This window comes from Panicum virgatum, chromosome 7K, assembly GCF_016808335.1.
Source record: "Panicum virgatum strain AP13 chromosome 7K, P.virgatum_v5, whole genome shotgun sequence".
NCBI classification, from domain to species: Eukaryota; Viridiplantae; Streptophyta; class Magnoliopsida; order Poales; family Poaceae; genus Panicum; species Panicum virgatum.
The window spans coordinates 5,331,797-5,353,528 of record NC_053142.1 but is presented as its reverse complement, the minus strand read 5'-3'; the positions used below and the strand labels follow the sequence as shown (position 1 = coordinate 5,353,528).

Genomic DNA, 21,732 nt, shown 5'->3' with positions numbered 1-21,732 from the left:
AGCATTGTAACGAGGGGGTGGATTATACACGATAGGAAGGTTGTCAGCATGATGTTTTCCATGTGCGGCAAATATAATTTTTGCCGAGAGCCTTTATTTTGCCGTGAGTTAAATAGTTTGTTTGCCGAGTGCCCGATGAGTTGCTCTCAGCAAAGCACCAGGCACTTGGCAAAGAGCCGGTTTCCGGTAGTGATTGCCACATTGACCCGGGTCATCAGAAAGAACCACTCCTTCCACACCCACAATTTTAGCTACCTGGAACCTGACTCCCACGACCAATTGACATAGGTTCTTGTTTTTTTTTTCTTTTAAGATGAGATACACCTATGTTCTTGGTGACTAGTTTGAAAAAAAAGTTGGCCGATGAATATTGACGATTCTGCGCCGACGCCACACAAAGTTTCGTCGCCTGGCGGGCTTGAAGAACCTCTCCATGCCGTCATTGAACCATTTCTTATCACAGTGGAGGCAATTGAATGCTGCAGTTGACAGAAGCCAAACCACTGTAATGAACTCACCGCCAATGTTTAGCTGCCTGGCATGGGAAGTCCTGCTGCAGTTGTGCGCTGCGTAGCACAGCATCTCCACCCAAACCCCAAACACAACATGCATCACCTCTGGGACATTGAATTCCTCGTTTACCAGCCTCGTTGCAAGTTTTGCTCCAGGGAGAAGGGAAAGTGGAATCCTTTTGTAGTCTCCTGTTTTGATTTGTATGGACATCTGCTGCATGTAGTCTCCGTTTTGTTCTAGCAGATCTTCACTAGCATTTTGATACAATCTACGGCGAACGTGGCCAGGAAGCATGTAGGGATGTTTCACGAGGAGGAACATCATGTAGTTGGAGACTGTCTTCGTTGCCTCCACAATGGGCGCCAAGTCTTTAAGACGCTCTTCTAGAGAGAAGAGGAACATGCCAGTTGCATAGTGCCAGGTAAGGACCCTTTCGTCAAAGCTAATGCCCCAGTTAAGATCCTCCAAGAATCCATTAACTTGCTTCAGGGCGCACTGACCACTGTTAGTCATCAATGCATCTTCTCCTCCGCATGCTTCCACCATCCTGAATATCTCTCTCAGCACCAAGTCCTTAGTACCCGTTGAGATCATGCAGCTGCCTAGACGTCCGCTTTCAGTTTCAGTAATGATGGAGCCCAACAGGTTACACTGTCCAATGAAACCTGACCATTTTCTGTTACGTCCTGCAAGCTTTACACGCCGACGAAGAGATATAAGTAGGCTATGTAGCCAATCCCATCTTTTAGATTGCAAGGTTGCACATGTCCATGTCGATGCCATTTCCATCAGAACAGATGCTGCCTCCAGGATTAAAGCCCCTATTAGTAGTATGTAGGTGACAGCTGCATCGACTCCGTTGTAATGATCTTTGCTAATGCTGAACTGAAACAGGACCAATGCAGTGACGGTGCTGAGTAACGACAGGGCACGGACGTAGCGTCCCCACCCTGTGTGAATCACTGCTGCCTTGGTGTAAAAGATGTCGTACATTAAGGACAGCTGCATCTCAATAACCCTGAACATGCAACCCTTCTCATGAAAAATCTTTAAGGCGTCACACTGAAATTTGGATGGCCAGACCTTATAATCGACAAACTGACCCATGCAAATATAGAACAGGTCATGTGCACCTTGCAGAACCACTTCATCATCCAGCTCCTCCTGTTCAATTAACTTCAAGCGTGCAGAATAAGGCCCTAACTTCTGCTCGAAACGAACACTGTCGAGGTAATTGCTTATGTTTTCCAGATTGGATGATTTGAGCGCCCAGATCCTCTCACCATACTTGATAACACCAACGACGAACATGAGGATTGCAGCTCCCATGACCAGTTTATCGCTAGTGGTAATGTATTTGTATAAGACATAAGCAGCTCCTAGGGCCTGCACTCCAAGAGTAAGCAGGTGCCGGAGCCAGAGCTGATTGTCCTCCATGGCATAGGCGGTGATAGTGTCCTGGCCACCAAGATGCACCAGGAGGAATGGTGCCCAGAAAGCCATGAGCCGCTGGTGCTCAGCTGCCTTGTAGTTGATGGACATGTGACCAAGGATGTATAACGCTGCAGAGTCCGCCAGCAGGTACACTAGCCAGAGGAGAATCCTTGGCACACGGGACATATGGTGCCAACGCATCCCACCGAAGATAAGAAGGAATATTTGTAGTGCGAAGCTGACAAGGACCAGGATTTGGACCTCCCATTGGTTCCACAGATGCAACAGTGCAGCCATCACGCACTCATCAACAGTTAATGATATACTTGATCAATCAGTCCCTTAAATGCATATAAGAATCAACATAAGAAACTAAACAATTGTGCATGTATAAGACAGTGGAAAAAATAAACTACTACTAATAAACATGACATTAAAGAATAAGGTAGCACCGTAGCAGTGCATGTGCAACCAGAGAGATTCGAGGCAAACGTCCGAATAATTAAGCACATAAACAAAAGACGTATGGATCACATGAGTCGTAATACTGAGACCTCTGAATTATGTCAATAATAGGGTGAATAACATGTTACAGTTCAGAGTGTGTTGTCTCGCTGTGGGAAGCAATTAATAACAAGCAGTACTTTGAAGCAATTGTATCTATGTCAGGATCGAGATTGGATTATACCTGTTGATACGTCTGTTTATGAAGAATAGCCCACCCCTGTTTGTAGGAAACAAATATCAAGAGCATGTTAATCACCAATTGATGGCAACAAAAAAGCAACAAGCCAACAACAGCAAAAAATAAGATCAGGAAAGTTAATGCAAATCTTTAAGCACGACTCCAAATGATCACAAGTGGTTTCTTTGTGTCCATAAGATCACAAATTTGAAGGATATATAATTTATTTGCAGGAGATATAGATCTTATAAGCAGGATAGCTCAGAACTCAAAGAAGAAGTTGGTCGGAGAAGCAAATTAAGGCATGTAAAGAAGCTTAGTTACCTCAATGGAAGAAGACACGATCTAGGTTCTCCAATCCTAGCACATCCAACAGGACAACTGAATGAGTTACTCAACAGTCTTCAAACACAGCAACTCGATCTGTAGATCATTTGTGGTAACTGTGGGATCTGGCCTCTAGTGTGATCACTTTATAATCAACAGGCTGTGAAATAAGGTTCCTTAATTGCCAAGAACATGTACTTACACATATGAGGTATAGGATGGTTTTTTGCTTTGCCGCAGGACAAAGGGAATGTATAGACTTAGGGTACTTGGGTTCCGTGGCATCTAAGCAAAGCCGGCATAGTCCATGACTTACATCGTAATTACGCTCTAAAAGCCCTGTTGTGGAGGACCTAACCATATAAACACGAGCAGAGGAGACAAGACTGGTATAAAATCAAACGGACCACTAGCCTGGCCTCCTTTCCACAACTGATTAGCAATGCTAAATATTCAACTTTTAAAAAGAATAATACCCCTAAAAGAAAGTGCTTTCCGCTTCATGGGAAAACGATGGCACTAACTTTGTTTAATTTTACCCAGTTCCACCACATATAAGCAAGGAATAGCTTCATGAGTTAACGTGGTAATTAGCCTCACAGCCGAACTTTTACTAAGGAACTACTATGTATAACACAAAAGCATAAAGCAAACAGAATGATATGACAACCGAAGCACTCCTCGAAGGACCCTTGATGCAGATGACTACAGACCTCCTCTTGCCCTGCCTTGGCAAGCCGCTATTTTGAAAGGTTAGACAAAGGTGTGGGCCCCATTGACTCATCAAGCCATCAACACCAATATATGCCATCTCCAAGAACGACTGCTTGATGAGCAGTATGCAAAGTGTTATTGACATAGATTAAGGTCTAGGACATGTCAGCTCCAATTAAGGTTTAGGAATAATCAAGTTCCATGCCCAGAATTTTACTTGGCTCATAGGTCGAGGAATGCTTTTGCTTTCAAATAAAACGGCAAACGATGACATGGCGAGTACTGCTAACAGGGACACCATGTGGCACTGGCGTGGCGCCACATGGATGTCTTCTTGTCAGACCCATTTCTGACTATCAAGGCCCATATATTATTTACAAAGCCCATTTTGGATCAAGTTAACCATGGGCCAAGCTAAATGTAACAAGCAATTACATAGATTTCATACAATTTTGACATGAAAAAAATTTAATTTACCACATTACACTAAGTGATCTCACAGTACAGAAAACTGACTTGCAGACTGTATCAGGATTTACATGATTTTTATATTACTTTAACAAATTACTTTATAGTCTCACTTTCATTGCTCCATACGATAATCATAATCTTCAAGTCTAAGCCATGATGCTTCAACAGGATGACAATACAAGAAACAAAAATGATAAGAGCACAAACAAATCAAGAAATGACATGAATCAAAAAGAAATGGTCAGAATGTGTCCAATAAGCCAGTCATAACATATAAACTTCAGCAACATCAAACTGTGGTAAAACAACTAAGAAGCCTGGCACAATCATTTACTAGCATATATATAGTTTACACAGATAGTAAGACTAGGTATGAGCTAGACATTAATAATATGAAAATATATATCAACTGTAATGTTAAGTGATCAACCTAGTAGGCCAAATAATTATTTTTTATTCTTAGGAAAATAATGGAAAATCTTAGTTTAACCAACAGGATACAGCTATGATTTTCATGAACAACTTGCTGGAGTGTACGCAAACAATAATCGTACATGCATGTTGATTATGCGTACGTACCAACGCAGCTACACTACTAAGAACGCTTGATTTTTCCCGGTTGGGAAACCCCTATTGTTCAAGTTTCTCACTCAGGACAGCCAGCGCCTACGTGGCGAGTAGACTCTTTGGTCCCGGTTGGTGTTACCAACCGGGATCAAAGATCTTTTGTTTTTCTTTTTCTTTTTTTCCTTTCCATTCATTTTTTTCATTCAATTATACTTTTGTATTGGAATTTAATCCGAGTATGAACTCCACTATATTCTGACCCTATATATATATATATATATATATATATATATATATATATATATATATATATATATCGGTGTGGACGTCGATTGGCGGTGCGGCGGCCCGCCGGCCCCGATGGTGCAGTGGCCTGGCGTCCCCACGGTGGTCCTCCGCAGCCACGCACTCGCGCTCATGGCAGCGGTGCGGCGGTGCTGGTAGGAGTCAGGGCGCCTGGCCTGATGCGCGAGAGGGTCGGGCGGATCCGGATGTGGAGTCGAGGGGGACGACGACGCGGAGGCGTGCAGGCCCAGTGGCGCCCCCATGGCGATGTGGTACCCAACGGGGACGTCGAGCGGTGCCGCCATGGGGCGGCCAGGGAAGAGGTAGGTCCTTCTGTTGTGCTTGACGACGACGGCGGCGCGGATTAGAGGGATCCGCGGCGCATCCTAGGAGGGCGCTGCCCCCGGCGGAGATCAATCTCGATCTCCCCGGGGGCGCGCGGGTGCAGCGGAAGCGGCGGCGAGGCTAGGGTTGGGATCTCGTAACCTAGGTGTCTGATGCCATGTAGGAAAGTTAGGATGCATATAATGTGGTCGATTGTCTTGTAATGAGCCCCTTGGGCGGTATATATAGGAGTACAAGGCTTGGAGGACAAGGCACCTCCCCTAGAGATAAGGAAGGCTATCACGGGATTGCATCAATCCTAAACTAATCTGGAGTTGCCTAATATACTCTAACACTCATACTGTTTTGGCTGCTCTTGTGCCTAGGACTTATTAGCTACCATTCTTGTGCTGCTGCAACTGGCAGCACTCTGGCAGCAGGCAGAGTGCTCAACAGTAGCGAGCGGCTGGTCTCCACCAACGGCAAGTTCGCGCTCGGCTTCTTCCAAACAGGCTCCAGTAAGTCATCTGGGAACACCACTTTGCCCAACTGGTACCTAGGCATATGGTTCAACAAGATCCCCAAGTTCATAGATGTGTGGGTTGCCAATAGAGATATGCCAATACCAGAGCCCTCCCACAACATGTCAAAGCTCACATTCACAGCAGATGGCAATCTAGTCATCGTGAACCATGTAACAAAGTCTGAAATCTGGTCCACCAAGATTTTTAGTAGAACAAAATCCAGTAGCAACATCACTGTTGTGCTCTCCGATAACGGAAACCTTGTCATACAAGATGCCTCGGAAGCCACCAGAGTTTTATGGCAGAGCTTTGACCACCCAACAGATGTTGTCCTCCCTGGCGGGAAGATTGGCCACAACAAGGTCACTGGTATGAAGTACAGGGTTGTGTCAAAGAAGAACCTAGTAGACCCAGCCTCGGGTTCATACTGCATGGAGCATGACCCGGGTGGTTCCAAGCAAATAGTTGATAAGCATTGCAACACATCTACAGTGTATTTCTTCACGGGCGAATGGAATGGGAAGTATTTCTCCTCGGTCCCTGAAATGTCTGCCAATGCTTTTGCCTTTGTCAAATTCAGCCACACCCGTGAAGAAGAATATTGGACTGTCAACACGTTCGATGAGGCGGTGACCGCATTCATCCTACTTGACTCCAATGGCCTGACCAAGATGCTTATTTGGGTCAATGCCTTGCCAAATTTGGAAACACTCTACACCCAACCCAAGGGTTCATGTGATGTTTTCGCTGTATGTGGACCTTTCACAATCTGCAATGACAACACACTTCCACTATTGTGCACCTGCATGGCAGGGTTCTTTGTGAAGTCGCCCAAGGACTGGAACCTAGATTACAAGAGGGGTGGCTGCGTGAGAAATACTCAACTAGAATGCAGTAGGAACAAAACCACAAAAGAGTTGACTGACCAGTTGTTTCCCATACCTAGTGTCAGCAGATTGCTTGACAATGCTCATGCCATGGAAGCTGTTGCAAGTGCACAGGAATGTATGAATGTTTGTCTAAGTAATTGTTCTTGCACAGCATATTCATACAGTACAGGCGGCTGCTCGATATGGAAAGGTGAACTTCTTAATGTAAAGCAGCATAATGGTACAACAGATACTAACGGAGAGATCCTTTACCTACGCCTTGCTGGTATTCTCATTGGTGCAAGTGTTTCTTCTCTGGTTTTGTTTGTTGTTGTGCTGTTACTAGTTATTCAGAGGAAGAAGCGCAAGTCGTGCAATGATTCAAATGGCATCTAAGGTAGTGGTGGTGTTTTAGCTTTTAGATATGTTGATTTGCAGCGTGCAACCAAAAGTTTCTCGGAGAAGCTTGGTGGAGGTGGTTTTGGTAATGTGTTCAAGGGGATTCTAAGTGACTCAACTGGCATAGCGGTAAAAACTCTTACTGGTGCATGCCAAGGAGAAAAGCAATTCAGAGCTGAGGTCAGTACAATTGGAATGATTCAACATGTTAATTTAGTAAAATTGATTGGTTTCTGTTCGGAAGGTGATAGAAGGATTATTGTTTATGAGTATATGCAGAATCGCTCTCTTGATGTTCATTTGTTTCGAAGCAACGGTACTATACTAAATTGGGGCACAAGGTACAAAATTGCCATAGGGATTGCAAAAGGGTTGTCCTACTTACACGAGAGTTGTCGTGAATGCATCATACATTGTGATGTTAAGCCAGAAAATATACTTCTTGATACATCATTTACTCCTAAGATTGCTGACTTCGGGATGGCAAAACTTTTAGGGAGAGACTTCAGTCGCGTTCTTACTACGATGAGAGGAACTATTGGGTATCTCGCACCAGAATGGATTAGCAGAGTCCCTATCACACAAAAGGTTGACGTTTATAGCTATGGAATGTTACTGCTAGAAATCGTATCAGGAAGGAGGAACAAATCTGAAGAATGTAAAACTAGTGGTGACCAAGCTGTTTATTTTCCTCTAAAAGCTGCACGGAAGGTTCAGGAGGACTTTGGTAGCTTAATAGATCACCAATTACTTGGCGAGATCGACACAGAGGAGGTTGAAAGAGCTTGCAAGGTTGCATGTTGGTGCATTCAAGACAATGAATTTGATCGGCCAACAATGGGTAATGTGGTTCAGGTTCTTGAGGGTCTAGTAGACCTTGGCAAGCCCCCAGTGCCAAGGCAACTTGAGACTATACTGGGAAGCTCTGCTTCAACATGAACTTACTATGGGCCTGTTTGTTTCCGCTTTTCTGGACTTCGCTTTTCTGACAATCAGGATTCTGAGATAAGCGAGCTGTCTGGAGAATCGGCTGTCTGAATAAGCTGGGTGTTTGGCAATCCTGATTATTTTGAGCTGATTCTCTTTGCTGAGTGGTATAAAGTCTGAAATACCCTTGAGGCTGATGATATCTCATTTGTTTGCTAAATACGAGCAGAATTCAATAATTCTTATAATTTTTTACAATATTGACTACATAATTATATTACTATTAGATCAAATAGATTAATATCACAATTAGCCCAAGAGATGTACCAGCACTAATTTCTAAACATTGAGTACATAAGTGATGGATACAACTAATTTATAAACTAAATCACGAAACCATAGCGGTAGCGATCGCATCACGAAATGCATTCATATCGACATCATCTCCAGTACCACCATCGTCATCATAAGTTGGATGAGGACTATCATCTTCAACGTCTTCTTCAAAATGTGGATCTTCTAAGTCGCATTCCCTAATGAAATTGTGAAGGGCCATACAAGCAACTATAATCTTGGACTGCTTGTTAACTGGATAACTGGGCAAGTTCTTGAGAATGCGCCACTTCATCTTTAGAACTCCAAATGACCGCTCAATCACATTTCTAAGGGATGAATGTGCATGATTAAACACCTCTTTCAATCCCACTGGTTGGTGACCATGACGCCATTCGGAAACATGATACCTTTGTCCCTTGTAGGGTGCAAGAAATCCTTTTCTATTAGGGTATCCAGAGTCAACAAGATAATACTTTCCTGCATATCAAATTTATGTTAGCCTCAATCACCTATATGTTAGCCATGCTGGTTAGAATGTAAACTAAGGCCATGTTAAATAACTGCATGGTTGCCTAATAAAAATTCCAACTAACAATTCATGTTCCTGAAGATATACCCATATTGCAGAAAATAACGAACATAACTGGAATCCCATACAAATCTTTGCATCTCATGCTACCCCAGAGGTCATAGAATACCAGCATAAATAGCTCAAAAATAAACTATGCATGTGTCCAATCCACATTCCAGCAACAAGGGGCGGCAGCATACCTTGGAGGCGGCGGTGGCGCACGGCAGGGGTGGCGGCGGCGCACTGCAGGGGTGGGCGGCGTAGATCCGGCGTCAGTCAGTGTCGCCGGCGCTACTCCAATCGTGGATTGAAAGGCCAGTCAGTCATGGGCCGGCGGTGCTCCTCCAGGAGGGAAAACAAGTGCGGCGACGTACCTGGGCAGGGAGGGCCAGGGGCCAGGGGCGACGGAGGGGGAAGGCAGGAGCTGCGGCAGTTGCAGCGGGAGAGGCAAGGGCGGCGGCGGGAGACTGCAGGGCGGCGCGGGGGGAGGTCAGGGGCGGCGGCGCAGCTCCGGTTGGGGGGAGGTCACAGACGGCGGCGCAGCAGCAGGGGAGGGTGGGCGGAGTCACGCCGGAGCCCGTGAAGGAGAGGGTCGGCGCGATTCCGGGCGTCGGCGGCGCGGATCTTGGAGGCAGCGGGCCGAGGAGCACTGCGCGGATCTGCGAGGCGGTGGGCGCAGATCAGGAGGAGTGCGCGGATCCGGGCTCGGGTCCCCGCGCGGCAGGCGCACCGTCTCCCGAGGGCGGCGAGCGGCGCAGGAGGGAGGGGGGCGGCGGTAGAGGGGAGGCGGCGGTATCTCGGGGAAGGAGGGGTCGAACAGGGGAAGGGGTATCGGGAGACGGGGTGGAGGGGGGGCAGTCAGTGGAAATCCACTCGCTTTTCCCGTGCGCGAGTTCTGAGCCGCGGTGGGAGGAATCACGATTCACGTTGTTTTGGCGCTTCCGTGGGAATCGGCGGCCGATAGAATCGAAAATTAAGCGCAGCGTTTGGGTGGGATTTTTTGATTTTTTCCATCCAGAATCGGATTTTAAGCGGAAACAAACACGGCCTATATGAAAGCAAAAGTTCCTTGTGTCTGACGACATATATATGAATAAAACCACATTGTCTCCTTGAGCAGAGCAGTCATATTTGTCGGGATAAACAATTTTGCATCTACACTTCCCCACTATCATTGGCTCATTTGTAATGCTCTATTGGTGAAGTTAAATATCTATATATACCATATATATACTCTGCTACTTGAGTTACTTGTGGCTGGCGATGTATATATAAATAAACCATATTGCTTATTTCAGTATACCTGAATTTTAATGTGCATGGTTCCAATGGTAACCCTTTAACCAGAAAATCCAGTCACTGCGGTTTTCCTTTCCCCTTGTTCCCTCATCCAATTCTGGATCCATCAGTCCAGCATCCAGGATCGATTTCACCCAGCCTTGTGACCCTATCTCCTGTCGGATGCACTGTGTACTCAACTGATACGCACAAAGCGTCGACAGACTGATGGCTGATTGTCTTCACAAGGAAAAGCAGCAGATTTTGACCTGGTTGGAGGCACGAGCAGAGTGGATGGGGACGGTATCTTTTTATATACGAATACGAGCTCTTTTAATAATTAGTTAAAAAGAGCTCCCATGTTCAGCCTCCTTGAAGAAAATAATTATTTTAGAATATAATGTTAATGGTGATGATACAAAAACTTAATGAATCTAACAAGTTGACGAGGTCTCGATGACAGATGGACACTTGATGATGCCAATTCAAACATTTTCTCTCCCAGTGAGTTAATTGGTGTCGCTTTATTGGACAGAGATCACCCAGCCACTGAATTAAAGAGGAGAGGACTAGTTCAGATGAAGGCACACTCATGGATCACCTGCCAATGAATCTGCTCGAAAACCCAGAGTGGCTATCATGATTTCACGTCCAATAATGGGTTTATGTAGACGCTTATGGCCCATCCCTGCAATCGAAAAACGACTGATTGTAACGACCTGGTCACAACAGTGGCAACAGGTGGTTCATCAAGAGTCAGAGCAAGTCAGATGAGACGAGCATACTCAACCATAACTATGTTGTGACGCGGTCGTATGCCTATCTATTTCCTGGATCTTACAATTCAAGCTAGGAAGTGATTACTCCAGTGCAGTCCATCTCAAAGAGAGATGCATCTGCTGCCTTGTAAGTTGTAAGCGTATATACATGACATCTGTAGATCACAGCACAGAGTAGCAGGAATGGAGATGTGGGAAGCCATGGAGAGGGAGAACCATGTCGAGGAGCGCGGCCTCGTCCCCCTCAGCGGCGGCGACGTGCAGGTGCAGGATGAGCGCGGCGGCGCTAAAGCGGACGGCTCGGTGCGCAGGGACCAATCATGGTGCGCAACACATATGCGAATCAAAGCTACACGAATTGTGCTCTCATTTCCTGAATTCTTGTGCTGTTTTGGCACTTGCAGCCGGTACGCTAGCAGTGACGGCATCCCAAGTGATCTGCTGGCCAAGGTGGGTGGCGTCAACTTCCACCTCCACAAGCACCCCATGGTCTCCCGCAGCGCCCGCCTGGGCTGGCTCGCCGACGAGGCATCGGCGCTACCGCACGGCCCCGACGCCGCCACCGTGGTGGAGGTGGAGCTCCCCGACCTGCCGGGCGGCCACGGCGCGTTCGAACTGGCCGCCAAGTTCTGCTACGGCGTGGTGGTCGACATCACGGCCGCCAACGTCGCCGTCCTGCGCTGCGCCGCCGAGTACCTGGAGATGACGGAGGAGCTGGAGGAGGGCAACCTCGCGTTCCGCGCGGAGGCGTTCCTGAGCTACGTGGTGGCGTCCTCGTGGCGGGACTCCGTCGCCGTGCTCCGGAGCTGCGAGGGCCTCTCGCCGTGGGCCGAGGACCTGCAGCTTGTGCGCCGCTGCAGCGAGTCCGTCGCGGCCAAGGCGTGCACCAACCCGAGGGCCGTGCTCTGGGGTTACGCTGGCAGGACGTCGCCCGCCAAGGCGACGGCGAGGGCCGGCGCCGGCACATCGAGCGACACGAGCCAACACCAGCCCGTTTCGCCGCCGGCAGACTGGTGGGTGGACGACATCTGCGTGCTGAGGATCGATCACTTCGTGCGGGTCATCACCGCCGTGCAGGCCAAGGGCATGCGCGGCGACCTCATCGGTGCTGCCATCACGCGCTACTCCTCCAAATGGCTCTCGGCAGGTCTCAGCAAGGACAGCGCCGGGCTGCGTGACGGCGGGCCGTGGCAGCAGGCCGGCGTGCTCCAAATGGTCATCGCCGTCGCCGGCGAAGGCGATACGCAGACGGAGACGGCAGCTAGTGAGTAGAGGAGGGTCGTGGAGAGCTTGATCAGCATCATCCCCCCGCAGAAGGACTGTGTCTCGTGCAGCTTCCTCCTCCGGCTGCTCCGGCTGGCCGTCATGCTCAGGGCAGCGCCGGCGCTGGTGACCGAGGTGGAGAAGCTCGTGGGCATGCAGCTGGACCAGGCGTCGCTGGCCGACATCCTCGTCCCCTCATACCCTTACGGCCGCTCCGACGCCGCGTACGACGTCGACCTCGTGCAGCGGCTGGTGGAGCAGTTCGTGGTGCAGGAGCAGCCGTTGTCGTCGTCCTCCCCAAGCCGCCCGAAGGCGGAGAACACGAGGGCGCAGCGCGTGGCGTGCCACCTCGACAGCTACGGAGCTACCTTTCGGAGGTGTCCTGCGACCGGAACCTTGCCCTGGGCAAGTTCCAGGCCCTCGCCGAGTCGCTTCCAGAGCCGGCGCGGGCCTGCCACGACGGGTTGTACCGCGCCGTCGACTCGTACCTGAAGGCGCACCCGGCGGCCACGGAGCACGAGCGGAAGCGGCTGTGCCGGGCGGTGGACTGCGGGAAGCTATGCGACACGAATACGGATACGTGTATCGGTATCGGAAGGATACGGATACGCGGATACGGCATTTTCCCAAAAAACCCGATACGGATACGTTTTGAATTTTTATGTAAAAAAATAAATAATATGCATATTAACAAAAAATAGCAAATTAGTGAATTACCTTGCGATGGTATTGTCAATGTCCACCACAATACAATGTTCCTTCTCCAAGTCCGCAACCGGCCAACCGCATCTTTTACATGCAAACTTGCAAAAGCAATATAAATGTATAAGAACTAGAGAAGTGTAATTTCACAATTTGGAGACTTAGAGTATATCAGTACATCACCTTTGTAGTTTCAGGCTTTCAGCAGCCTTCCTCTTCCATAATAAGTGATTGAGTGAAGAGAAAGAGAAGTACAACTAACTCATGAACTCAACATACAACAAGGCAGTACACTGATCACACATCACAGCAACATGATATTACAATAGTACATAGTCCAAGTTTAACATATGCAATAGTTCACAAAACATAGAACATGATAGTGATAGTCTGATAGATAGCAGTCCACATAACAAACATAGAAAATCATGATAGCGGTCTCTAATTTAGGAAATAGATAAAATCAAGTGTGGCTGATAGGCATAGGCTCAAGCTTCTTGGTCTTCCTCAATTGTTCCACTCTCCTCCACACCTTCAACCTCGGAATCATCCAATCCAAATGATACAGCCTGCAGCTCGGGTTCATCAATAGAGAGTTCAGCAACTTCAAGAAGACCTACACCACTAAGGGAATCAAAAGAATCTCCCCCAACATCCCACATCCTTGTCTCTCCTTTCTTGTATGCATTAGTTCTTCTTGACAAATGTCTCAGATTTGAGTGCACAAAGACCAAATCTTCAGCTTGCTCAGGAGTTAAGGCATTTCTTTTGACACTATGGATGAAGCTATATGTGCTCCAATTTCTTTCACAACAAGAAGAAGAGGCCGGTTGGCTGAGCAGTTTCATGGCCAAACCCATCAAAAGAGGGATAGATTGTCCATGATTTGTCCACCATGTCATTGGGGAAACAGCCCATCTATCATGTATAGAATCAGGGTTATTGAATTCTTCTGAACAACTAGAAAACCTTGCGTATTCTTCCTTTACTGCAGCCAACTCTTGCGGTATGCGAAATAATTTCTTGAAGCAAGTCATCCTCATTTGTGATATTTCCTTGTCCTTGTGGGGGGTAGTCGGCCAGCACCTTCTTGAAGCCACATGTTGCTGTAAAATCTGGAATGGGCAGCAATTTAGATCATGATCAACTGAAAAAATGAAGAGCAAACAATCTGAATTTTAATTGCACAGTGTATATTACCTTGGATTGAGTGAATGAGCCAAACAATGAAGTGGATTATTTCCTTCCCTTCATGCAAATATATTTCTTTCTTCATTTTCTCAATCATTGAATCCCACATCTCATAGATTAAGTGAAGGCACGGGGTGTCGGTGTCCGCAAAGCGTATCATATCATAGATAGGACTAGTGAACCTAAGAATGTATTCTACATTGCCCCACCAGACATCACTTAGTATTTTTTCCTTTACATGTTGGGCAGTTGAAGCATCCTCTTTGTAGATGCTCCATTTGTCACTAATCACCATGTGTTGGAGAGTTGCTTTTACCTCAACAAACCGTTTTAGCATACACACAACCGATGCAAATCTTTTTTCAGCAATAGAGAGCAATTTCAAATGGCTGAACTCATTGAACATGGAAAGACGCATGCCATGATTCATTATGAAATTCTTGATCATAGTAGCCTCAACTTTGACATTGTTTATAAATTCTAATTGACTCCAAATATGCATATCCTCATCAGTAGGTGTCCTTGGCAGTTTAGGTTCACATATATTTTTCATAGCAAGGTTGAGAGTATGCACTACACAAGGTGTCCAAAATATGTGATCATTTTCAGCTTCAATTAAAAGACCCGCACCTTTGCAATTTGCAGCATTATCTGTGATGATTTGTACCACATTTTGTCGACCTACTTCATCAATGATAGCCCTCAACTTCTCAGCAATATATTCTTTTGACTTGTATTCGCCTTCACAATTGTCAGCCCTCAAAAACATTGGTGCTTTCTCAGAAACAGCGATGAAGTTGATGATTGGCCTCCTCTGAGGATCTGACCAACCATCGGAGCAGATTGTGACCCCTTTCTCTGGCCATGTGCTCTTTGTACTCTCCAATAGAGTCTCTATGTGCCTTCTTTCTTGCTTCAGAAGTGATTCCCTAGCCCTGTTATACCCAGGGATTGTGTAACCTTGCAAATTGTGGCGGCTGCAAGTAAATGCAAAAGCTTCTCTAAAATATGGGTTTCTCAGAAAGTTGAAAGATATTCCACCAGAATACATTGCTCTAACAATTAAAGCATCCAAGTGCTTGCGGTCTTCCAATGCCCAAGATTTTTCCAATATAGAAGCAGGTCCCCTCTTCTTCTTGCTGTTATTGACTGAAGGAGCTACAGGCAAAGAAACTGTGCGTTGCTTCGCTCTTTCCACTAGCTCCTGGCACCTTTCCACGTCCATCCTCATCTGACTCAGCATTTCATATGTAACCTTCGGACATTTGCCAATCCCCTTCCCTGATTTCTGCAGCAAATGAGCTTCAACTCTAGTGTAGCTGGTGCATTTTTCCAATCCACAATAGTTGCATCTCCATGAAGCATTTCCTCCACCAGCTTTAGGCCTCTCTAGAATGGTGACATGATCCCACAGCGGAGCCTTGATATCAGTTGTTCTTGTGGCCCCAGATCCCACACTACCACTAGCACTAGCAGTACCACTTCCAGCACTACTCAAATTTGGAGATGCCATACTGGACAATGAGCATTGGACAAAATCAAGAGAGGGGGCTGCAGTGACGTATCCGTGTTTTAGAGCTAAATTGGATTGGGGATTGGGGAGGGAGAGGAACTCACCTAGTCACCTAAGCAGGGGGCACAAATCGAGAGCGGACTTCGTGGGCGGCGGCTGCGTGGAGGCGAATCGGGGACGGCGAGGCGCTCCCCTCCTGGTTCGAGCAGGATGTTGACCGGGACGGGGAGGCGGGGAACTTCCGGCTCGAGGATGAAGGCAGCACGACGACGAGAGCGAGGAGGAGCAGGACGTCGGCTTCGGACCGAGGGTGACCGAGGAGGGTCGCCGCCTTGGCTGCCCCGATCTGGGAGTCGAAGGGCGACTCGGGGAGGGCGACGACGCCGCGAGGAGGACGGCGGCGCGAGGAGGAGCGCGAGTCGGCGGCTGAGGAGGGGGCCCAATCTGGGAGGCGAAGGGCGACGCGAGCGCCGGCTTGTGCGCGTCGATCTGGGACGCGAACGGCGAGGCGAGGCGAAGGGCGACGGGGAGGAGGACGGCGGCGCGAGGAGGAGCGGGAGACCGGGAACTGCCGATGCCGTCCGGCCCTTTTGCCCGTGCGTGAGGCGGAGGCGGCTGCGTGAGGTCGGGACTCGGGAGTAGGTCACGAAAACTCGCGACTAGGCTGCTGGGCCGTATCGACCGGGCCGAGACGTCTCCATTCTTAAGTTTCCGGCCCACATAACCTGGGATACGCGGACACGCCGCGGATACGTATCCCGGCCGTATCCCAGGCGTATCCATATCGGATACGTCTCCGATACGGGATACGGGAGTGCAGTGACGTATCCGTGTTTTAGAGGCGGGAAGCTGTCGCGGGAGGTGCGGCTGCACGCGGCGCAGAACGAGCGGCTGCCGCTGCGCGTGGTCGTGCAGGTGCTGCTGTCGGAGCAGGCGAAGATGGCCGGCGCGCTGGGCAGGGCGGGGAGAAAGGAGGACGACGTGAGCGCGTTGAGGATGGAGGTGGAGAGCGTGAGCCCCAGGTACATGGAGCTGCAGCGCGAGGTGGAGCTTCTGCAGAGGCAGGTGGAGCGCATGCTGCCGCCGCTGTCGGCGGCGGGGAAGCAGCACCAGCAGGGAGTGTCCGGGTGGACAAGCGGGTGGAAGAAGCTCGGAAGGCTAGGCAGGGTTCAGGCGGAGCAGCCGGCGGTGAGGGTGGGACCAGACGTGGTAGTGAGCAGGGAGACTCGACGGAGGAGGAACTCTGCTTCGTGAGCTGCTGTAGAGTTGTCCGTTAGTTCCTGACTTCCTGCAAGCTTGGTTAGCTCTAGATGAGATAGTGAGCAGCTGGTGTCAACGTGTCAGTGTGTGGCTTTGATTAAAAAATACCATGCTTTCCCTTTCAAAATTGCTCACTAGAATCGTAGTAATAACTATGCATAAAAGGAAAAAAATAGATTCCAATTGCCATGGAAAGGATGGGATGGGGACACATGTAGCCGAAGAAATAGATTCTAGTTTTATACAAGGATAGGATAAAGAGGCGTACATTTCAATTACAAGTGACGTTCAAAATTGCACACTAGAATCATGAGAAATTTTATGGTTCTTGGGAATTTTACGAGCCGTTGAAGGGTCTAGATCCAATGGTTAAAAAATAGAAAGAACCTGTTATGAAGAACCTGAGATGTGGACCATAACAAACCTCATAGAATTATAGTAATAGCTTTTTTTATTACACCACACCTGCGATACTAAACAGCCACACTCGACTTCCGGGAGTATCATAGATAGAACTTCTAGCTAAAGTGTGAGCATCGCCATTAGAAGCACGGCCTTCATGAAAATGTTTCAGCTGCTTGGAATTCAGACATCGTCGCCTTGATCTCCCTGATTATGTGACCAGCACGGCCCATGCCAACATCTCCAACAGCTCTTACCACATTTAGACAATCAATTGCAATCCTAATCCTGCCCAGACAAAGATCGGATGCAAGAGCTAAGCCTTCTGGGCATGTCATGGCTTCCAGAATCTCCGGGTCCTCAAAACCCTCCCATACCACAGCAGATGCACCAAGGAAATTGCCATTGGCATTTTTTGCTATTGCCGCTGTGGCTGATGTGTTTGAGCTCTTAGAAACACCAGCAACAACATTAATCTTCACAACACCCTCCGGCGGTACAATCCATTGCGTGCACCCTCCTTTACACTGTTGGTCGTGGTGATCTATTCTGAGATACTCAAAGATCCCCTAGGAATCTATTGATGAGGCAATGTGTGGCGAAATGGCTCTGGAAACTCTTCTCATGAATTGCTTTCCTTCTCGCATACCAGATTTCCCAAAGGGTTACTGCCACCCTTGTCATTAATCCTTCAGAGAATTTTTGCATGACCTCCGACAGCCAACCCCGTGAATCTTGCTCCTGTACTATAGTAAGAAGCTCTGCGATTTCCTCATCTTCAAGTGCCCAAATGCTATTTGCCATGTGACAGTCCAGGAGGGAATGCCTCCTTGAATCCTGGCCTCCAGGCATTGCACACGGACTGTTCGGCGCCATGTTTCTATGGCAGCAAACATCGCTATTCGGGAGCATATGCCACGCCAATCTCCACAAGAAAACATGAATTTTAGTGTGTGTGTGTGGGGGGGGGGGGGGGGGGACTTTTACCTTCCATAGAGTATTCCACTCCTCCCTGTGCTCGTGTCAGATTTGCTGGTGGAATTTGTGAAGTAAGTCATTGCATTCTCCTTGTTCCTGACCAGCATGTTGTATGCCAAACTTACTGAGTAAACTCCTTTCCGTTCGTAATGCCAGGCCCAGAAGTCATGTTGTCATCTTGTGCTGATCGGAATATTGCTTATTACACTTCTATCCATTGGCGCGAAAAATTTATCAAGCATATGTTCATCCCATGTAGAAGACAATGGACAGATCAGCTCGCTCGCCATTTGTGGCGGCTCAGCATCCATGCCTAGTAGAGGCCGAAACATGCCATCTCTTGGCAGCTAGTTTGTAGTCCATATATTAGTTGAAGCACCCATGCCGATCCTTTTAATTAGGTCTTTTTCTAGAACTTCCTTTCCTTCCATTATCCATCTCCACACCCGACAAGGTGATGAACCCACCTTCGCATCTAGGTAACCATGGTGCCGGAAGTACACAGATTTAAGCACCCGAGCACTTAACCAAGTTGTCTCTTGTAGAATTTGCCAGTCTTGCTTTCCAACAAGGGCAAGATTGAAAAGTTCTATGTCCCTGAAACCCAGGCCTGAAAAGACCTCAAGATGCCTAGAGGGGGGGGGGGGTGAATAGGCTAATCTGCAGCTCGAAAACACTTTAAAAATACTTAGACAGAGAGAAGCCCGGATACTCCGAAATTGGGGTCTGAACTATCCGGAGTTCTTGACCAGAATCTCTGGGTATGAATGCAGAACAAGAAAAACTACGTAAAGAAGCAAGAAAAGTAGATCGAGTAAATTTGCAAGTACCAGGTACTCCTTCTAAGTATTTACCACAGGAAGATCCTAGCTAGAAACTTGATACGAGTTATTTGGCCCACAAGCAACTAACCAAAACCTTAAGAAAGAAGCACACATGGAGACAGTGATTTGTTTCCCAAAGTTCACACCCAAAGGTGCTACGTCTCCATTGAGGAAGAGTTCAAGAGACAGCGCTCAAGAACCCCTTAACTCCTCACCCAACGGTGAGACCAATGCTCAAGCCCGAGGTCACTTATTATGAGTTCCGCCGAGAGGAAAGAAGATTACAGACTTCTTGTGATGCTCACAATCGCAGCTGAGCACTCACAAGCATGTCTAGCCGTCTAGGAGCTCAAAGCTCTAAGAGTATGTAACAAACTTGAATCCACCGTCTTGACAAAGTCCTAGTGCTCAAGGGAGGAAAAAGGATGCTTACTAGGATGAATCTTGACTCATGCAACACTCTCACTTGAATCTCTCAAAGGAATCACTCAAGAATGGAGGAGAGGGAGTGATAGAGGTTTTTTTTGGCTTGGGAGTATGTTCAGCTCGAAATGGGCAAGAGAGAAGAGAGCTGAAAGGGTATGAAGGGGTATTTGTACTCTCTCAGAAGAAAACTAGCCGTTGGTCAGGGTTATCTAGAGACTCCGGGTCAAAGTTCGGATACTCCGGACTTAGTTGTCCGAACATTCCGGGCTAATACCTGGACACTCCGGGTTTAGTAGGATTGCTCTCAAAACATCAATTTTAAGTGGTTTCTATGGATCAAGTATTTGTATGGATTCTCTTGAGAACTAATTCTATGTCAACACCTGCAGATCAAAGTCCCTCTTGATAGTATGGCGCTCCTAATACTCAAATTCAAAATAAAATTCTATTCTTCAAGTAAATTCCAAACACTGCTTTTTATTTCCTTTTTAGGAGACGTGCTTCATCACATGTTTCACTTGTTCAACTAAATCACCTGCACACATGCTAGATCACAAGATTAAACGTACATGTATTTTGTCATCTAAACACCAAAACCCACTTAGGAGCCTAAATATCTTTCAAGGCCGCTCATATACTTTGTATTTGTCGTATCTTCCCATGCAACCCAGCATATTCTCCTTTTCCCCTCCTTGCTGCCCCACCAAAAGTTCTGAAGATGGCTATCAATGTGTTGACACAGCCCCTTCGGCAACTTGAAACAAGACATCAAGTACATCGGGATTGCTTGAGCCACTGCTTTGATGAGAATTTCATTGCCACCCGCAGACAAGCTCTGTTCCATTTAACCTTGGACCCTCTTCCAGACCCGGTCCTTCAAATACTTGAATGCTCTTGATGTCGTAGTTCCGACATCAGATGGCATTTACAGGTATTTCTCACTGATAGATTCATTGTGACCTTGCACGATATCATTGATCTATTCTTGGGTACTAAACGAGCATCCCTTCGCAATTAGGATCGATGATTTATCCATGTTCACCTATTGACCAGACGCATTGCAATATACCTTTATGGCATCCTTCACCTCCTCTGCATTCTCCCCACTTGCCTTGAAAAATAGCAGGCTATCATCCGTAAACAGAAGATGGTTCACCAGTGTTCTCATAAGTTCTTGAGAGAAGTCCAAATGATGGGTAGGAATACTTTTGGCGCTAGCCTAACAGATTTTTTTCTAGCTATTTTCCGGTTTGTAGATGAGATTTCTCCCTATTGAGTGTAACTTTGTTACCAGTCGTTTTTCCCAGACTTTGTTAGCATTGAATAAATTTGCTAGGAACATATCCTATATAGTAGTAGTCTGTAAACATAAGTAAACCACAGGCTATAGGGGCAGTTATGACGTACTTTGATGACATCTGTGAGATTTAAATACTACAAAATCTGGTACAAATATCACAACACAAATTAAGAAAATGTTGCCATGAATTTTATTATACAGATAATAATTGAATGTGATATTCAAATTCTGTGCTGGTGGATAATATAAACATCACCTATAGCTGATTTGACTAAATGACGAAAAAATCATCTAAATTAAGAAATCATTGTAAAGTCTAAATAATACTGAGAGTCGATCTTATGAATGCTTAGCCATGTAATTATATTGGGATTGAATAGAAAGGAAAACCTCTATCATCCTTAATGAAGATCACTTTGAGGGAAATAAATATTGCTACTGTCAATAATATTTGAGACTGATGTGGTGAAGGAATTTGTATATATATGTTCATACTTTTGAGGTAATCTGTAGTACAGGAAGGAAAACGTCGAGGTAGTGGTGTGCGTATACCAGTGATAACTAGTTGTCAGCAGCTCGTGGTAATACCGCCCTCCTCGTCGTATCCACTGATGAGGAAAATGTGAGTGGTGTTCAAGCCTTTTGATCGAGATAAGTATAAGTTCAGATGACAGAAAACCATGTGTGACCACTTGAATTTCTTGAGATGAACGCGGCTGGTCTGCAAAAATGAGAATATCAAGAGTGGGAATCTGGAGAAAGCATTGTAATAACTGCTATGACAATATAATACAAGAACTAACTGCATTATATGAATACACATACATATGCACATATTCCTTATCTAACTAAGAAAGACGAAGGGACAAC

General features: G+C 46.9%; 2 pseudogenes; both read left to right on the top strand.

Moving 5' to 3' along the window:
- Positions 1-5,678: 5,678 nt before the first annotated feature.
- LOC120639873 lies at positions 5,679-8,051 on the top strand (annotated as a pseudogene).
- Positions 8,052-10,810: 2,759 nt separating this feature from the next.
- Positions 10,811-17,168, top strand: LOC120639654 (annotated as a pseudogene).
- Positions 17,169-21,732: the final 4,564 nt, after the last annotated feature.